This window comes from Bombina bombina, chromosome 5 (genome assembly GCF_027579735.1).
Source record: "Bombina bombina isolate aBomBom1 chromosome 5, aBomBom1.pri, whole genome shotgun sequence".
In the NCBI taxonomy this organism is placed as follows: domain Eukaryota; kingdom Metazoa; phylum Chordata; class Amphibia; order Anura; family Bombinatoridae; genus Bombina; species Bombina bombina.
The window spans coordinates 354,837,755-354,844,542 of NC_069503.1; positions in this window are offsets into that span (position 1 = coordinate 354,837,755).

The following is a 6,788-nucleotide window of genomic DNA, read 5'->3' on the forward strand; positions in this document are numbered from 1 at the left end:
ACAAGCAAATGCCCACTAGTATATCCCTGAAAACTTGAATTGGCTTCTATATAAAAGTAACATAAAAAACAATTTTCAGATAAAGCATGCAATTTTAAACTACTTTACTTTTATTATTTAATTTGCTACTGTGAGCTAGCTGCAGATTACTATAAATGAAAATTTATAATAGGATGTGTGCAATTATTTTAGTACACTGTCCCTTTAAACACATCCATCCCAAGTAGTGGCTTATGTATTTACATAGAGGTCACTTATTGTGCTATAGCAAATTCAAGAGTATTTGTGTGGGTGCAATGTGAATATGTTTGGAACATAGTTCACGCACTCAAAAGAAATCTCTACAAAACTGTTGTAATATTTATTCTTCATGTGTTCATGAAACTATTTCTTCATTTTATTGATGTTAATTTTGTAATATTCGCATCAGCAATGTAATCAAGTATTACCCACGTAATTCCTGTCTAAACAGTTGTTTGTTTGCAAACTACATAATGCCTCCTCTCTGTTTAACACGCAGTCATAATGTGCGCACACGTTTATAAAGATATTTCCAACATGATGTTTGCTCAGTCTACTATAGTTTTAGTAGCAGTGTTTTGAGTTACGCATGTTTCAGGGCCCAGGACAGTATACGTATATTGATGCTGGAGATCACTATTCCTGTTCCCCTCTGCTCATTAAGAACAGCATAATACAAATATGCACTGACTACATACAAGGCATATAAAGTACATTAGTTAGTTATTTTCCACTTCCAATGTGTTCTCCCATCATTTACGATCCAGTATCCGTGGCAGTAACCGAAATTCCAAAGTTCCCAGATGTGTAAACCGGTCAGATATAATGTTATATAAAAGTTCCTGGATATATGTAATGTAGTATAGTCCGATACTGGAAGTTCTGGTTGTGCTTAATAAGCAGGACGACTCTTGTCCAAATAACTAAAATACCTGTGTCATAAATAGCCCAAAAGCCTACGCGTTTCATCTGCTCTTTTGCAAACTTTCTCAAGGACTATAGTGATTAAGTGTACAATATTTATTGTTTGATACATAGAGGACATTACATTTGTGTCTATTTATGACTGAGACTCAAACATTTTACTACTTTTTTTTAATATTTTAAAGTTGTAGGTTTTAAAGGACCACTCAATGGAGTAGAATTGCACAGTTAACAAGTGCATAATAAAAAGACAATGCAATTGCACTTACTCTGAATTTCAAATAAGCAGTAGATTTTTTTCTGATAAATTCTATTTTTCTGTATCATGCAACAGACATCAGCCAATCACAGACTAGTATACGTATACCATGTGAGCTTGTGCACATGCTCAGTAGGATCTTATTCCCCAGAAAGTGAAAATATAAAAAGACTGCAATTTACTTCCATTATCAAATTTTGCACAAAGTATTTTAAAACTGCATGCTCTATATGAATCATAAAAGTTTATTTTGACTTGAGTGTCCCTTTAACTAGTCTTCACTACTGCATTATATATCCTATATGTTGATATAAGAAATAAGATAATACTGCTGACAAGCCTTGTTTCTTTTGTATTTAAGCAATAGTTCTACTTTCAACTTATAATCCCATACCAAAACACCATGCGCAAGGTTTGCGATAGAAAAATCTCACAGCACAATTTACGGCTTCACGTAAACGCTGTTTTTACGCTCCAACTGTATTCTAACCCTATATGTACAGTATTTATCCAGTGAACTTAATAGGTACCCACATTTGTGTTTCCAAATGGTTCTGCTTCCTCTTTGTTTACTTCCAAGTATCTGCATGGGGCCGATAGTGTTCTTTTTAGGTGTCTCCTTCTTCTCTGGTACTGGATCGCTCACCACTCTCCACCTTGTTTTCATAATCTCACATGGTCCCTGTTCCTATGATGAATTAGCGGCGTTGTGACTATGCGCTAGCAGTAACTGGCTTTTGTGAAAAACAGAGAGCTGCGACTTAGCTTTGCACATTTCACCCTTTAGGCTCAGGGCTTCTTCCAGCTTAATTTTGAATCACATGGTGTTGCAACTCAGTAATGGGTCCAAGCCCGTGGTTTGAAGAACCCTGCTCTATCTGAATTATTAAAAAAATATGTGTTTGTTTTTCTTTTAAGTTCTTAACATAACCAGAGTATGTGTGTCCATTAAAACTGATTTTAAGTTAGCTTAGCTGGGTAAGCTTTGGCCAAAATATGGCAATGAAAACCTTTGTTGTCATATATGTTTGGGTATAGTGTGCAGATGTTAAAGGGGCAGTACAATGTTTAGTTATGCATAGTAAGAAAACTTTGCAGTATACTGTGTATTCATTATTTACCCCCCACACACATTTAATTTAAATTAGCTGTGAAAATTGTGACTTTTCTCATTTTCTGAGAAAATGCACACTGCAGACTTGTCACGGCTAACCCTGCTCTTTATATTTATCTAACTGCTGATAGACTTGGCTGTTATGTGTCACTTTTACTTTGTCTTGATTATATGCACATTTATTTAGAAATGCGATGTTTGCAAACACATTTTGACTGTGAATATAATAAAAGTACATGAATTAAATACATATTAGACTGTACATAGAACTATACAATGTTTTTCCATTTATAAAAATTTGCACTTTGAATGTGAATTCATAGCATATTAAAAATAGTATATGTCTTGGTGCTATTTGAGTTTTACAATGCAATCTCAATGTATGCAGTCATCAGCTCATTTATTTAATGTTATATCATTATAAAGTATGATTACAAATGGAAATCTCTACAAAATCATGTTTAATGATGCTGTATCTGTTTAACATAACTATATAAATCACCATCAAGCTGTGTTATATGATTAGGCATATATAATTATTAATGTGCTATAATTTTGTTGTGTTTTGGAATAAGATACCTTAGGCATTTTAGCATTTTGCTTACAAACATCTAAAACACATTTTAATTTTTTTTTTTTTATTTTATCTTTATCTGCTCTGTTACTTTATATAAGTAACAGAGCAGATTTTTATATTGTATGCTTTTATTATGAAAGATTTGCTTATTCCTTGGTTTGTGTTTACATATTTACTGTATTTCCATTGTGGAAGTTTATGAAGATGTCCAAGTTTTTGTGTTGTGATCTTATAGGGACACTGAACCTTTTTTTTTTCTTTCGTGATTCAGATACAGCATGCAATTTTAAGCAACTTTCTAATTTACTCCTATTATTATTTTTTATTTGTTCTCTTGCTGTCTTTATTTGAAAAAGAAGGCATCTAAGCTGAGCCAGCCAATATTTGGTTCAGACCCTGGACAGGACTTGTTTATTGGTGGGTGAATTTATCCACCAATCAGCAAGAATAACCCAGGTTGTTCACCAAAATGGGCCGGCATCTAAACTTACATTCTAGCTTTTCAAATAAAGATACCAAGAGAATGAAGAAAATGTTATAATAGGAGTAAATTAGAAAGTTGCTTAAAATTGCATGCTCTATCTGAATCACGAAAGAAACATTTTGGGTTCAGTGTTCCTTTAAATTAGAATTATTTTTTCTCAGTTATAAATGTATTATCTTATCACAATCTAGTTATGCACGGCTGCTTTAAAACCAGCTTCCAAGACTAAAGATGCTACTTTTTACATACTTTTTGCATTATGCACTAACACAAATTTGTGAATTACTATATGCAGTAGAAATATAATTTAAATGGTATTTACATTCAATAATTAGCACAGTTGGGAAGCATAGCATGGAGTTGCAAAATGATTATGTTCGCTTCTAAAACAACAAAGTTAAACGTTTTTATATAATTTCATTGTGACATTTTAATTATTATCATTTTCACAAATATAAGACTTTTTTGAATGCACAATCATCGCAACAGCCTTAGAAAGGCAACAAATTAATATTGCGCTGAAGGAAGCAGCGATAATTATTAATTCCATTTCACATTATCTCAGGTCACCATTAGATCTGAACAGTTATAATGGTGCATCATAATATGGTAATGTTAAAGTACATTCACTAACTACTGCAAAGCTTTAGCAAGAATTATACCCACACACATCATAAGATATATCATATACAATAAGGGATTATAATGCTATTGGATCATGGAGGAATTTTGGTAGCACCATAAGCCATAAGTCTGGAAGGTTGTCCCCAAAAATATAGGCCCATAATTCAAAGTTTCTTATTTTGCTTATTTTATATTGTTTGTGTGTTTTTTTTATTTAATTTTTTAATATTAGGTGATTAACAGTTTTTAATCCAATTATAGTTATATGTCATTGCATATATTTGTTAGGTATTCTGTAATCTATCTATTTATTATATATCTATAATCTATCTATCTCTATCTATCTTTCATCTATCTATCTATCTATCTATCTATCTATCTATCTATCTATCTATCTCTATCATCTATCTATCTCTATCATCTATCTATCTTAAAAAAGATACTCATTGATTATTGATTGATATATAGTGCTCAGTAACTTTGAGAAAAGCAAAGGGACAATGTTATCTATCTATCTATCTATCTATATATATCTGTCTGTCTGTCTTGTCTATTTCTGTACAAACAGGTTACCCATTCAATAAAACTTAATTTTTCAACAACATATCTTGAGCAAGAAACTTGCCACAAAATGAGTTGCTAAAGACTCATCATTATAATAAATAGATTGGTTTCTAACTTGTAATCATTCACCTCTTGGCACAGAGAAAAATCTCCACAAAGGTTACCAGCATCACACAAATGCCTTCAAAAAGTTACATAACAAACTATTAAAAAAAAATACCAGCTGTGATAAAAAAATCCACAACAACATAAGTAGAAAAAGAAATCTTGAAGAAAGTAAAACAAACATTCAAGGCAAATTCAACAGTTTTGCAAGACTGACAAAATAAAGTTCTCAAGAACAAAAGTGTCTTTAAAGGGACAGTGAACTGTAAAATTGTTTTCCATCTAATTTGTTTCTAATGACTTATACCAGCTGCAGAGTATAACATGTATGGGAAATTGTTTGTTTATTTTTGTATGTGAAATAGCTGTCTTTGTTCTTTGAAACCACAATCCTTCAAAATGGGTTGAGCTTGCAAGGTAATCATATCTTCTTATTTTATCACTTTATGTACACATTCATGCTTCTTTATATTATCTCTGTCTGTATACCAAAGCTCAAAACTTAGAGAAAAGTAATTTTATTACTTATTTCTCTAACCTCCCATTGGGAGTGTAATTTCTTCTGCTGGCTATGTTTACACAGCTTTTCTATAGCCTATACTTAAGTATAGAAACTTTCATTGCAGGTAGGGATACCACAAGCAAAAGCAGCTATTTCAGTTGCTGATATAAAGGTAAGAGAGAAAGTAAAATAGATAATTGAGAACAAAATAAAGGGGAAAAATAGGGCAAACTGTCCCTTTAAGAACTCTACATGATTGGTGATAGTCATTCTTGAAAATAATGATATCTCTGTTTCAGTCTTTGAAGCAATTCCTTTATCTGAATGTAATTGTTTTACGCTTTACCCTTTGTTCTCCAAAGTGGATATTTCCTGACACAACTGTGAGTTGATTCACAGGCACTAGTGAGGTTGTCAAAGGACCTTGTATTAAAGGTCATGTCCAAGATTCATTGAGACTCGCTTCAACCTATCTTTCCCAGCATACCATTACTGGGCCTTCCGGCTGTTAACTTCTATAGCTGCCTTAAGTGTCCACTATATGAAACCTCGCACATAAAACAAAAACGTATTGGTAAGTGGTCAAAATAATTAAAACCACAATAAGTTCAGAAACATAGTAAATAGTAAATGTAAAATATTCTTATGTCTGTTATAGACAGGTAGTGCCACTGGGTATAACAACAGGCATAACAGAAACCTTGCAGAGAGAACCAAAGGCTGACCGTGAACATTTTGGGGTGTTCTGATGGCATGATCTGGGTTTTTCACCTAAAGCAGGGTAATGCATGCATTTTTTATAACTACTCTATAGCTCCTGTGAAATGCCTCATCTTGCGGTTGTGTCTTTCTAATTCAAAGCTGACAATGTGTAAGGGTTTTATCCTGATTTCGCTTGTTGTTTGCAGCTTTCTGTCATGGCTGCCATGTCAGACTTACCTGTGTTTTCTCCTTGCCTGAAGCAGAGTGTGTAACGTTGCTTGCTACACCCAAGTTCCCTCTTATAGCCAAACTGGAGAACATCATCAGTGAGAGAAAAGTTACTGTCCAAGAATGATGATGTCATCACTTACTATTTAAGTGCCTCAGTTCAGTCTGCCTTTGCCCTTGTGTTGTCTCTGACTTCTCTGTGAGTTCATGTGTTCCTGACTCTGTGTATAAACTGGCTTGTTTGACGTACCTTCTGGTTCCTGATCCCTGACCTGTTCCTGACTTTGCTGATCTTTGTGTTCCTGATCCTGGCTCGTCTGACTACTCGCTTTGGTTCCTAACCTGGCTCGTCTGACTATCTGCTCTGGCTTTGACTCCTAGCTTGTCATTTGGCTTTTGGACTTGTTACAATATTTTGTTATTGTTTAATGAAGGTGTGATTAATTTAGCAATTCACGTCTGTCTGGTTCTTGGTACCCTGATATGCTAGAATAGACTCTTTTCTAGACAATGTATTTTCTCCAGTTTTAATTTGGTTAATTTGTAAGGTTTTGAATGCATTTTGAGGTGCCAGTATCCTTCACAGTGGAACTTGTTCTATGCAGTGAGAAGTCAAAGGTTACAAGATAGATGCTGTTCCATATGAACTGGTGTTCTAGGCTTGTTATTTCAAATCAACCTAAC